This window comes from Nyctereutes procyonoides, unplaced genomic scaffold, assembly GCF_905146905.1.
Source record: "Nyctereutes procyonoides isolate TBG_1078 unplaced genomic scaffold, NYPRO_anot_genome, whole genome shotgun sequence".
Taxonomy (NCBI): Eukaryota; Metazoa; Chordata; class Mammalia; order Carnivora; family Canidae; genus Nyctereutes; species Nyctereutes procyonoides.
The window spans coordinates 53572840-53587424 of NW_026575142.1; the positions used below are offsets into that span (position 1 = coordinate 53572840).

The 14585-nt window shown below is 36.8% G+C and overlaps 1 pseudogene; it reads left to right on the forward strand.

Moving 5' to 3' along the window:
- The first annotated feature begins 1991 nt into the window (after positions 1-1991).
- Positions 1992-2337, forward strand: LOC129498329 (60S ribosomal protein L30-like; annotated as a pseudogene).
- Positions 2338-14585: the final 12248 nt, after the last annotated feature.

Sequence of the window (14585 nt, forward strand, 5' to 3'; positions counted from 1 at the left end):
ACAGATGATTGATACATATAGCTGAGGGCCTAAGGGAATTGAAACCTCAGTGAAAAAATAAAGTAGAATAAAATCTGTACACTGACATTGGAAGTAGATAGATAGCAATGAAGCTTCTCCCTGCCTAGATTCTGGATGGAAAAAAAAAAAAAAAAAGAAAAAGGAGAACTTGGAAACCTGAACCCAAGTCTTTGAATATTAGCGTCTAAATTGCCAATAAATACAATAGAGAGATTCTCATCTCAATAATTAAGATAAAATTTGATTCCAAATCTGTGAGTACCTAACAAAGCAAATATAAAAATATTCTAAAGAGACATTCCGCCATTGGATAACAAGAACATCTATCAAAATATTGCAAATTAAAATAGTTTGCGGGAGGTTATTAAGAACTGAAGAGTCTATCAGAGCATTGAAAGATAAATTGGAGAAAATCATCTGGAATGCAGCACAGAGACAGTGAGATAGAAACCTGGAAGCCAAGTCAGAAACAGAGAGAATAGACTGAATCAATGCCCAACACACATTTAATAGGAGTTCCAGGAGCCAACAAGATAGAAAGTAACAACATGGTTATTGGAAAACAACATAGTTTAGAATTTTCAGAATTAAAATTGTTCATTTTCGAGAAGCATAAACTCCATAAAGAATAAATAATTCCACGCTTAGACATATTTTATTAAAACTTCAGAACATTAAATCAAAGAGAACATGTAAAATACAACTGAAATAGAGAAGACATTACATAAAAAGAACTGTAATTAGACTGACTATAGATAGCTCAACAAAAACAATAGGGATCAGGACTATGGAATAATACCTTTACAGTGAGGAAAGGGAATAGCTGTCAACCTATAATTCTCTATCAGCTAATCTCTCAAGAATGAGGGTCATATGAAGAAAATTTCAGATAAACAAGACTGAGAGAATTTTCTTCTGACAGGCTCCTTTTTCAGGAAGAAAGATTTTAAGTCCTAGAAGAAGTGGGATGCAAGAAAATATTAGGAAATATGTGAGTAAATAATTTTATAATTTTTGTATTGTTTGTGCAGAAAGCAAAGCTATTGATTAAACTTTAAAATTTAGAAGTTAAAAGTAACCACAGAAGAATACAAATGACACTGTAAAACTGAAATTAGTAGGGACAAGAACAAGAAATAAGTTATATTACACTAAAATTAATCCAATGGAAGAACAGAAAAGAGAAAAAGTGTAAAGAAGAAGGCATACTATGGAAAGTACAAAATTACATATGCAAATAAAGCCATTGAGTGCTTATAGAAAAATTAAGCAGCATTGTAAGTGTATTAGATGTGTTTTTACATTTAATTCTTACAATGATGTCAGGCAGCAGGCATCATAAGCATGTCATTTTACAGATTATGAAACTGGCATGCAAATTACTTAAATAGTTTGCTTAAACTCCCACAGCTAACTCTGGAGTCCGTTCTGTTACCACTATAGTTTTTCTATATACAAAATTAAGATGGTGAAATAAATCTAAAGTCATCACTAAATAACATGTAAATGGTTTAAGATTGACAGTTAAACATAAATGGTATGACATTGCCTATTAAAAGACTTTCAAAATGGATTAAAAACCCACACCACCAAAATATGCTATTTACAGAAGAAAAGGCTTACATGATAAGTAATAAAATAATTAATAATGAAATTATGAAGCTGGGAAAAGATATCAAACAATGTCTAACCAAAGAAATGCTTAGTTTACATTAATAAAAAATAGGGATTAAGGCAAAAAAGTCTTACTAGGAAATAAGAGGGTCATTATATGATGAAACAGGAATAATTTATCAAGAAAATAGAAAGTACTATTAAATTGCATTTTTAAGATGAAAGCAAAAAACTTGCAAATCTAAAGATTTACTTGGAAAATATACATACAAAAAAATCAGCTATTTTCTTTCCTCTCTCCCACCCATTTTGGCAGCTGCTTTTGTTTGGGGCCATCCTGCACCTAGGGCAGGAGGATGGTGGCTGGAAAGAAGACAAAAAAGTCACTAGAGTCAATCAGCTCTAGGATCCAACTCATTATGAAAGTGGAAAGTATGTGTTGGGTATAAGCAGACTCCGAAAATGATCAGATATGGCAAACCAAACTGGTCATCCTTGCCAACAACTGCCAAGCCTCAAGAAAATCTGAAATAGAATACTTTTCCTATGATGGCCCAAACTGGTGTCCGTCACCACCGTGGCAATAATATTGAATTGAGCTCAGTGTGTGGGAAATATTACAGAGTATGTATGTTGGCTATCATTGATTCAGGTGATTCTGATAACATTAGAAACTTGCCAGAACAGACTGGTGAAAAGTAAGTCACACAAAATTTTTCTTTCATTGTATTGGCCAGAGCTTATTTTGAACACACACACACACACACACACACACACACACACACACACAGAATCAGATAAAGAGTAACATTACCTCCTTGGTATTTATGTATCAGGAAATGTTCATAGCCTAATTTTCCTCTAGCTTTATAAATACCCTTTGCTAACATTCATACTCAAAATTAACAAATCATACTTATTCAGAGCTCAAGGAATAAACACTTTAGCTAAAATTTCAAACATGCCTTGGATATAACGCTAATAATGTTTCATCTTAAACAATGTATTCATGAAAACCTTCTTGATTTTTCCAACTAGGTATGTCTCTCATTTTGAATCTCCAAAGTGCTTACTTTACTGAACATGTCTTAATTAACTTGGTGGTTCTCAGCCAGGGCATCATTCCCCACCAGGGAACATTTGGCAATGCCTGGTGACATTTTTGGGTGTTACAACTCTGGGGGTCATGACTGTGAGGGGGTCTTGTGGTAGGTCAAGGCCAGAAACAATGCTAAGCAGGACACATGGGTGGCTTAGTGTGTGAGCATCTGCTTTTGGTTCAGGTAGTGATCCAGGGGTGTGGGATGGAGTCCTGAATCGGGCTCACAGCAAGAAGCTTGTTTCTCCTTCTGCCTATATCTCTGCCTCTCTCATTGTGTTGCTCATGAATAAATAAGTAAAATCTTTAAAAAAAAAAGAATGCTAAGCATTCTAAAATGCTCAGAGCAGTTTGCAATAAGAAGCTATTTGGCCCAAAATATAACACTGTTGGGACTGAGAAGGAGAAACCCAGTTTTAGTTTGTAGCTTGTTAGTTTTCTTTTTTATCTTCTCTACTTTCAGTGACATTGAAAGTATCATGGACAGGGGCTTACCTGGGATTCTGTAGAATATGTAGTGTCATGTCTGCTGCAGGGTAAGTCAACATTTGTGAAACAGCATTTTCATTCAATGTCAATCCTTAGTGTCCATCATGTTTGCGGTGCTCTCTTCAGAATGTGTGTGAAAGAGTCTAAGCAGGAAGTCTTTATTCTCTAGGAATTCCCAGCTTAATAGTGAAAGAGAGCTATAAATAGATACTTCATAATACAATACAATGTACTTGAAAAGAATATGAGAAAAAAGTATCAGTGTGAAGCCAAAGTCAGAACTAAGATTTCATACAGCAAACCAAAACAAAGCAGAACCTATCTGGCCTACAATAATATTGAAAAATTTCTTTGCCTATTTCAGTTAGGTTAAACTAGAATTAGAAAACTAAATGCAAGATATAGAGATGTAGCACCAACAAAATCCATTCCCTCCAAAATAATGTTATTAAGTTTGCATAAAACTGGGAGACTTCCTTGAATTCATCTTTCAGCACTGTTCTTGAACTGCTGAACTGTGAAGGTATTTTAAAATCCAAGAAATTTTGTACTTATTTGTCCATTTTCCATGGTATTCTGTTTTTGTTTTATTTATGAAATATTTTTTTCTAATCTCTCCAAGGCTCTGATTAGTGTTGTTTTTATATGAAGTTTTTCGTGAATTATCTGTGTCAGCTTCAGTGATATCTTTTCTCTTTTATGCTTACTTTGTTCTATTCTTTCATTTTGAAATATTTATTTTATATTTGATCATTGTTTATGCATTCATATTTGACTGCAGTGTTATAATTCAATGTTTCTGATGCACAAAATTCTTATGTAAAAATAATGATTCCTCCTATATTCAGACAAGATCTATGTGAAGATGAGTTTAAAACTATTGAGCAACTCAAATAAGACTTGAAATAATGAAAAAGAATTCCAGTTTCTTCAAGTGAACTATTATAAAATTTAAATCTATATAAATTAGAATAATAGAGAAATCAATTAACAGCATGAATGGAATTCTAATTTTATTATTAGATTAACGATTTCTAATATTCATGTGGAAAGCTAGACAAGAAAATATCCAGGATATTTTTGAAAAAGCAGAGAAATAAGAAGGTAACTAACATCATCATATATAATTTATATTATGGCAATATAATAATCAAAAATGTATGTTAGAAAATAAAAATAAAGGTGACCACCTACCTACACTAAAACAAATGACATGTAATTCACAGATTGAAATGTGAAAATTAAGCTATAAAAGAGCCAAGAAGAAACTCTGAAAGTTAAACACACATATATAAATACACAGCCATAAATGGAGTAAGGCTGTCCATTTGAGTATAAAAGACAATTAAAAAGCCAGGAAAAGGGATCCCTGGTTGGCGCAGCGGTTTGGCGCCTGCCTTTGGCCCAGGGCGCGATCCTGGAGACCCGGGATCGAATCCCACGTTGGGCTCCTGGTGCATGGAGCCTGCTTCTCCCTCTGCCTGTGTCTCTGCCTCTCTCTCTCTCTCTGTGTGACTATCATAAATAAACAAAAATTAAAAAAAAAGCCAGGAAAGAAGAGATTATTGAATTTAGTTATACAAATACATCTTTAAGCATCTACGTGGCAAAGTAATATAAGCATGGGGAAAAGAAGGGGGAAGTCACTTGAAATATATATGGCAGATAATCGGTCTGGTTTCTTTAATACAGTGCTCCCACAAATCAATAAGCAAAAGATGAAGAATGCAACCGAAAAATGCAATAATTATAAACAGAAATGTGAGTACATATGTATTATTCAACATTCTCCAGAGATATAGAACCAATAGGATAGGTAGGTAGGTAGGTAGAAAGAGAAATAGATATATAGATACAGATAAAAGGAGATTTACTATAGGAATTGACTTTCATGGTTTTAGAGGCCAAAATGTCCCACAATTTGCCATCTGCAAGCAGGAGAATCAGGAAAGCTGTTGGTGTAATTCAGTCTGAGTCTGAAGGCCAGAGAAGCAGTGGGTCAATGGTTAAGCCCTGGTCTGAGTTTGAAAGCCAGAGAACCAGAAGTGTCAGTGTCTAAGGGCAGTAGATGGATGTCTCAGCTCAAAAGGAGAGGAAATTCACTCCTCTTCCATCTTTTTTTCCACTGAGGTTGTCAGTGGATTGGATAATGCCTACCAGCATTGGTGAGGGAGATCTTTACTAAGTCTACCAATGCTAATGCAAATCACTTCCAGAGACACCCTCACAGACACACCCACTAATGTTTTACCAACTACCTGGGTGTTCCTTAGCTCAGTCAAGTTGACACATAAGATTAACATTCACAACATATTCTTAAACACATGAAAGTATGTTCAACTACCATCAGAATAGGAGCAAGGCAAACACACTGAAATACAATTATTCTCATATCAGAATGGCAAGTATTTTTTATAAAAATTGATAGTGTACTAAAGTTGGTGAGAATTTGTGGAAATAATCTTATGCATTCTTGGTTAGTGAATATTGGATCAACCTTATGCAGGGATATTTGGCAGTATCTATTAACATAAAAATTCACATACATTTTTACTCACAATCATGATTCTAGGAATTTATGCTTTGGTAATTTCCTACATGGCTCAAAGGTAGACAACATACTGTGGAAGTTAACAGAATAGATGCTGGAGTCACACTGTTTGGATTTCAATCCTGGTTTTGTATTTATTAAGTGTGTGGTGTTGGGAAAATTATTTGGCATTCCTTATGTTGGGGTTTTCTAATTTGTTTAATGGGGATAATAGCAAGTATCTCATGGGGTTGCCATGATTATGAAACTTAGTAATATAGGTCAAATGCTTGCCACATAGTAGATGCCGTAGAAGTGGAGTGATGATGCATCTCAGTTTGACTGGGATATAGTCCTGGCTTAGACTTGTTTTGTCCCAAAACAATCACAAATATCCCTACCTTTCCAGTCTCAAAGATGTCCTCACAGGATGATATATTATATAGATGTAGGTAAAGTGTAAGAGTAATTGTACATAAGTATATTAATTGTGGATCTGTTAATAATAGTAAAGATTAGAAATAATGTTTGGCAAATGATTACTTGTTAAATGTGTATATTTATATTATATATTAAATACGTATTTCATCCTTCCAGGGGAATATTCCACAGCTCTCAAAAAGAAAATTAACCACAGCAGTTGTTTAGAACAGTGATTTTCAAACTTTTTGGTTTCAGGATCTCTTAAACTATTAAGAATCATTTGAGATATGAAACATATTTTATGTTTGTGTGATATATAGTGATATTTACCATATTAGAAATTAGGCTGGAAAACCAGTATGTAGTTATAACTCATTTAAAAATAACAATAAAAGTATTACATGACAAGGGCATATTTTTAATTAAAAACTACATTAAAATTACCTTGGAAGTACATTGCTTTACATTTTCACTAGTGTTAAACACTCCTATTCGCTTCATCATCTAGTAGGTTGTACTATCATATTATAGCTTCTGGAAACTTCACCGTATATTCCAGAGAATAAGAGAGAAAAAGGAAAACGATATTTTAGTGTTATTATAAAAATAGTTTAGACCTACAGTTTCCCTGAAAGGGTCTCTAGTATTTCCAATAGTCTTAGGTCAAAGTATACTTTGAGAACCATTGGTTTAGAACTTGGACCAAAAAAGAATTTTTTCAAGGAGGAGTATTTTATTACCGACACTTTTTTTTAGAAGTGCCTGCACGTGGTGGTAATAAAAATCAGACTGAATTATAGTTAGTTTTATTATTGTTTATAAATTCATTACCAACAATGCACTCTTAGTGCCTGCACCTGAGGTAGACACCCTTGCCACCCCACCGCTTATATATCACTGTGCGGCAGGAATCAAACTAAACCAAATCCATCTGATGCAAAAAGCTTGAGAGCTTGACTGTCCCAGTATGTCTAACAATTATTTTAATGCTTAGGTCTAAGGATGGATACATTCACTGGTGGTCATTTAAATTGAAAGAAGCACAAACAACAACAACAACAAACTAGTTCCACGGAAGTAATTCCAATCATAGACTACGAGAGCAAGTGGGGAATGAGTGCAAAAACCCTAGGAAGGAAGAGGAAAACAAGTTTTCAATCATTCTCTAGAATCCAAGCAGAAAATCCAAACACACTCATACTAACACAGATCCAGTTAAAGCAAAGTGGGAGGCTTTAAATCTCTGAAAACTTGAAGAAAATAGTTAATTATCGTTCTGAGATAATTACTGCTGTAAATTCAGTCATTCGGCCTCTGTTTTTACAACCTGGCATTTTCCGCTGAGAAGAGGAATCTGCCCTTCTCAAGAATTTTATTTTTCAGGCTCTTTCAAGGGTTCAGTCAGCACAGCCCTGACTCACCAGCTGGGGCTCCCTGAGGAGAGGCGGGAGAGGAGAGGATCCCCAGGGTGTGTGCTCCAGCCAACTTCCAGGAGGTCCCTGTGCATTTTGTAGTGACAATTAGATTGTGTACTTACACAAAATATTCTAAACATCTTAATTAAGATTAGATTGAAGGAAATTAAACTAAAAGGATCTGCGGTGTGGAGCATTTCTTCCAATGTAGCTTGAAATGGAAGATAATAGGGTCAGAAGGAAAGTCCCATTATGAACCCAAGGAAGGTGAAGAACAAGTAGACTCTGATTATTGCACAGGCCATGAATTTGGAAGTCTCCGTTGTATTTTTAGACATGAGGAATAAGAAAGAGTGCAAAAAATATTTTAGTGGATGGGGAAATAAAAGGAGAAGAATGCCAGGGAAGGTCATTGATATTGACTGATATTGAATGATATTGGTAGTGATATAAGAAGCCCCTAACATTACAGGATGTCAGACCTGAAAGGTATTTTATTTTTTTAAAGATTTTTTAAAATTAATTAATTAATTAATTAATTTATGAAAGACAAACAGAGAGCCAGGCAGAGACAAAGGCAGAGGGAAAAGCAAGCTCCCTGTGGGAAACCCAATGCAGGACTCTTTCCCAGGACTCTGGGATCACAGGCTGAGCCAAAGCAGACGCTCAACCACTGAGCCACCCAGGTACCCCTGAAAGGTATTTTAGAGACAATCCAGACAAACTCCTTTATTTTATAAATGGGAAAATAAGACCCAGAGTAGCTAAGTAATGAAGCTTGATGTTTACAATGTTAATTGATTTATCTGATAAACTATAAGGTACATAATATCTCTGTGAAGCTCCGTGTTTTTTTTTTAATTTTTATTTATTTATTTATGATAGTCACAGAGAGAGAGAGAGAGAGAGAGAGGCAGAGACACAGGCAGAGGGAGAAGCAGGCTCCATGCACCGGGAGCCCGATGTGGGATTCGATCCCGGGTCTCCAGGATCGCGCCCTGGGCCAAAGGCAGGCGCCAAACAGCTCCGTGTTTTTTGAAGGAACATACATCACAGGCATTGTTTTTGTGACTCTTTTCACATAATATGAGAAAATATTTTTTGACATTATATAACTGAACCTATGACAGTGAATGTTAAGTCATAGCCAAAGCCCAAAATAATGGTTTGAACTTTATAATTTTGGATTAGCCACATTATTAAATACAATTCAAAAACACCATTTTGATGCTCACTGCTTACAGGCACTGAGATTAACTCTGCAGAATAATCATCAATGATTGCAAGGTACAAAGTTCCTGACCTCCAGTGGATCACAGTTACCCTAATAGATTAATTATAGGCAACATATATAGGCCCTAAGCAAAAAAAAAAAAAAAAAAAAAAAAAAGCATTTTAGAGGGGTATAGAGAAAATAGATCATACAGAGTTTACTTCTGCTTAGAGAGTTCAGGCAAACTCCATGAAATCACTTTGAGAAAGGACCTTGAAAGAATAGTAAGACTTCAGTAAATGTACATTGGAAAAGTAGGTCATTTCAGATAGAAAGGAATATACACAAAAAGGCAGAATCTGGTGTGGTTTTTAGGAAATACACTGTATATTTAGGGTAGGAAACAGAGGGTGCAGTGCTTGACCATATACAGCCTCTTCTTCTCGTAAGTAGCCATGATCATTACCATGCCATCTTGTTTCCAATGCCTATTCCACAGGTTTGTCAGAAACCTATATATTGGCTTAGTCAAAAAAGACAAATAAGGCCAATCACATGCCTTCTATTTGAACTTAGAAACACAATGTTTCAGTGGAAGGTAAACCTAGAAGAGAAGATATAGAAAGAAAATCTATAAGGTAGAATGAAAGCCATGGTAAATTAACATTCTGAGGGGCTAGAAGCCCCATGAAGGGAAACCATGGGGTTCTTATTAGAGTCAGAGAGTGGTTTGTCCCTAGGGTTACCTCAGTTCTTTACGTGTCCTTCTTATAAACCTAACCTGGAAAGAGTCTCAGATTCTCAAATCTAAAGAAGCTGGCTAATCCAGAGACTAAGGAAACTAGTGAGCAATTAGGCCACATTTTAGAGAATGTCTCAGGGCAAGCTGGGTATTTTAGGCTCTCTCTATATACTAATAGCTGATGGATTAAGAATTACCAACAGGGCGTGTTGGAAAGGTATAAAGATTCTGAATCACTAGCTTGGGGAGGAGACTAGGAATCTACCTTTCTTATAAACAATCCTTAATTAAAGAGTTCAAAGATCACACCTTAAAGAACCTTTGATGAGATTTTTTTTAATAGGGAATTTCTAAAGTTTTATTTTATTTTGTGGAGGACTGAAACCAGGAAGGAAGCTATTAGAATATTGTAGGGGAGAAATAAGTAGTTGTGGGAAAAACGGTGACTATTGATACAATAAATAATCTTTCATAAAATTCTTTTATGAAAATAATTTTCGAATAATAATTTTCAAATAATAAAATTATTTAGAACTATATATATGCCATTTTATTTCCTCATCTGTGTTTCCTTTACCTTCCTCTATTATATTCTATCTACATCTTGTCTATTCCAGGGGAATTGAGCATAGTTCTCTATAGATGGATTAAGGATTAGTACATCTGATCCCTAGATCTAGTGATCTAACCAAAGCTAGTTCAGAAGATGGCTAAGGAAAGCCCTGGAAGAAAATAGGTTTAGCCAGAATGAAGATCTCATAATCTGAAGAATTACATCTTGGGGCACCTGAGTTGGCTCAGTCGGTTAAGAGCCTGACTCTTGATTTCAGCTCAGCTCATGATGTCAGTGTTGTGACACTGAGGCCTACATGGGGCTCCACACTCAGTGTGGAATCTGCTTGAGACTCTCTCTCTCCCTCTGCCTTTTCTCCCACTTGCACATGCTCTCTCTCTTAATAAATAAATAAAATCTTAAAAAAAAGAGAATTGCATCTTACTGTTGAGAAATAATTTCCATAATTAAGGGTTTCTTAGAAGTCTTTTAAGGTAGGGAATGGAAAAGAAGGGGAAAATGGAGGTGGTAATACAGTATTTTTTAAAATATGAAAGGTAAAAACAAGATGCAAATAGTTGTATAATAAAGGTTTACTTAGAGTAGAGACTTGGTTTTAGACAGTAGTGAACTCAAACAAGGTTTTGGTGATTGATGAGAAATGGGGAGTTGACAAAGGCCATCCACAAAAAGCAAAGCTCAGATTCCAGTATTTCTGCTGTATTCCTACTCATTGTATGGGTTTTTCCAGTTGGGGTCTTTAATACAAGAAAACGATTTTGCCTACTGTAGACAAAAAGCCATCTTTGAATTAATATTATGACTTATTTTTTGGATGTAATTTTTAAGAACACAGTTTCCCCTGTGTCTTGTGTGTACCCAAAGACATATGATCTTCCAGGTTGTGAATCAACTCTGATCTAAAAGGAACGAAAGGAAACAAGAGAGGTAAGAAGAACTGATAAGTTTGAGAAGACTTCAGTCCTTCATTTAAAATGTTAATGAAAAAAATAAAAGACAGAAGGATCACTGAAAGCATTTTTGACTTGAATTAGCAATAGAACCCCTGAGTCCCCCACTTTTCTTTACCTGTGTTGCAGATAAGAAGCTGAGAAACTGGGCTCAGATGTGCTTTTGAAATTTCCATGTAATAGCCAATCTTCACAGATTTCTAATTGTCTTAACTTAAAAAGAAAGTACACTTAAAAAAAAAAAAAAGAACATAACTCCTTGCAAAACCAAACTGATAGCACTGCAGAATAATTACAGCTTCTTCTGGTTGCTATGACACCTCTTATACCTACGTCATCCTGTATCATAACTGTTTTTGAGTGTTAGTAAAAGAAAAGGATAATGACCTAAGATTAAAGGTATGAGGGGGAAAAGATCTACTCACTAAAGGTGACACTAAGAAGTAATTTAATGTCGGAGCACCTGGGTGGCTCAATCAGTTGAGCATCTGACTCTTGATCTCAGCTCAGGTCTTGATCTCAGGGTCATGAGTTCAAGCCCTATGTTGGGCTCTATGCTGGGTGTGGAGGCTACTTAAAAAAAAAAAAAGAAAAAACTAATAATTTGATGTCAGTATTTGAGTTAATGGAAACATAATTATCTTCCTAGCAAATATTACCACATATGTCTTATGGTGCATTGGCTATAACAGCTTGTACTTGGGGGATGGGTGGAGCAAGAGTTTTACTTTAAAAGCTTCTCACAAATGTAAAAATAAAATAAATCCACCTATGACAAAACCGGAAAAATGTCTGAGCTTTTATTTAACTAACCCCTAAGTGGTCCAGAATAACTTAAGGATAACATAAAACTGTCCTGTTTCAGGGGTTGCTGAGGTGGCTCGGTCTGTTAAGCATCTGACTCTTGATCTCAGGGTTGTGGGTTCAAGTCCTGTGTTTAAAATGGCCCTGTTTTAGGAGGAAGACTGGAGAGCAGAGTGCTCAACAATGAAGAGTTTTTTATCCTCTGCTTGACCACCCTCCCGTGATAGGATGTCAGAGCAAGGCTTCACCCACTTGGTGTGAAAAAGCAGGCTGGCTCGCATGGAGGGAAAGAGAAAGGAAGAGATTAGGAAGAGGAAGGCAGTGTGGACAGAATGAATGGTAATGAGTTCAGAGGAGCCGCTTAATCATTTGCCTACCATGGGCTTCTATCTGGATCGGACCAAAAGGGCTTCATTTAATGAGAAGATTTATCTTTGGTGGCTATGAAGCGAGAGTTGATCTGACATTGTTTAAACAGACAACATGAGAATGCAAGCGTTTAAAGCTTGGTGTATTACTGAAATGCTCAAGAAATCTCATCACAAATACATTCAAAATACACAATCTAAATCCTTTTTAAAGGGCACCTCACATTAATCCCTCAGCTGGGGTTCCTCATTTTTATAGCATCATTTATCACTTTAATGTAACGTTAGTTTAGCGGCTAAAAGCCAAGGCGGACAACCTGCTCCGAATGTTGGAACATTAATGACTTAAGCAAAAAGGAAACACTTGAAAGACCAGCCGGTGCTCTAGTTCTTTCCCCTAGGTTATAATCACAGATGCAGGAAGCAATTGCTGCTATATAAATAATACCGCAATGTGGTTCATGTTGGCAAGACCAGACTTATTTGTGACACGAAAGGGTAAATAACAAAAGGTTTGACAAACCGACTCAAGGGAGAAATGTGTGTTTGTGTGTGTAAGGAGGGAGGGAAAGAGGGAGAGAGATGAGCTCAAACACTTCTTTGCTTCCAGTGCATATTTTCTAAGCAGAAAATCTAGGGGTGGAGATGAGACGCAGGGGGTGGAGGGTGGAAATACCAGGGCATCCTAGCAGCACAGATGGCATCGGGGCTCATGCCTCCCACCACACCTGAGGCTGTGGATGCTGCAGGAGGATGCACGGGGATGTGGGTGTGGGGAGGGCTGGGGAGGCAGTGCAAGCTCCATTTAGGAGGGGAGAGTCCTAGTATTTGTGAAACCAAATTTCTCACGCTGCTTCAGCAGCTCTTTTTTTTTTTCTTACCTAAAACATCTCTGACAAATATCTGACTCTCTCCCTAGCTAAGCATGATCTTGGGAATGACATGGACCTTTTCTTGAATTATGTTGTCCACATTTGTGAAATGCACCAGAGATGGGGAGGGTGAGGATGCGACTGTGTTGATGGACACTTTGACTCCTTCCAGCACTAATCTTTTGTGGATTTACTTTGCTGTTATTAATTTGGCTGGTGATTCTTTTTTATGGTATGCTTGGTGCTCTGATTATATCATATATCAAAGGGCTGAATGTGCGCATATTTTCCAGGCTTCAGAATTTCCCGAAGGTGGAGCCATTTAGGAACTTCCCCGAAACCCCCAGTGTCACAGTATTTAGTGACAAAGATTTTCTCCTGACCCAGCTCCAGCCAGGCTCCTCTGAGCCCTCTTCTTGCCTAGGCCTCAACGTTGGCCTGCAAGGACTTGAACAAAATACTGTCAGAGTTTCTAGGAATGTAAGGCTCTCTCCCTAGGAGGACCCTAAGTCCTCTTGAAGGAAACTGAGGCCTTGGCCAAAAGAATTTATAGCTTGTTCCAGCCAACATCTGAAATAGGGCCCCTGTCTCCCAGCTTGTATTGGAAACCAAGAGTCTAAGTCTGATAAGCACCAGCTAACAAATCCAGATGGGTTCCACAGGGACCACTCTCCCCTTCCTGCTTTTTGTAATTTTTTTTTTTTTTTTTACTTTCATGACTCTGCTGAGCCCTTCTTATTTCCTCATTGTCTCTTTCTTTATTTATTTTTAAAATATTTTATTTATTTATTAATGAGAGACACACAGAGAGAAGCAGATACACAGGCAGAGGGAGAAGTAGGTTCCCTGCAGGGACCCTGGGATCATGACCTGAGCCAAAGGCAGACATTCAACCACTGAGCCACTCAGGCATTTCCCCACGCCACCCCCCCCCCCCATTATCTCTTTAAATGCCCAGTCAATTCTCTGCAAATCAAAGTTGAATTCATTTCACACTGGACTTTTTCATCACTGCAATAGTATATTACTGATTAAGATCTGTCCTTGCTGTTTTAACTGGTATCTAGCTTTATTTTTGACATTAGACAGCTGACCACCACATTTCAAGGTGAATACTTCCCTGACACCCTTTTGTTTCAAAGGGTAAAATATAAGTCTCTTATCTTGCTTTTTATATAGCCCATGGTGGGCATTTCCTATCTGCCCCACCTCTTCTACCTTTGGGGCCCATCTGGCTTTTGTTTCAATCTCAAACACAGCAGATGACATTCTCTCCCAATGAATCCTATTTTCAGCTCTCTTGGGGAGGCTATGGAAGCTGAGCTATACTCCCATATTTACTGCCAGGATTTAAACGATAAAAATCTCGTACTTAGTATCTCCCCCTGACCCAGAGCAGGGTCTAAAATGACTGACTCCAGTTCTTCTGCAAAGATATGAGAGCCTGTTTTAAAAGTATTTATATGTCAAA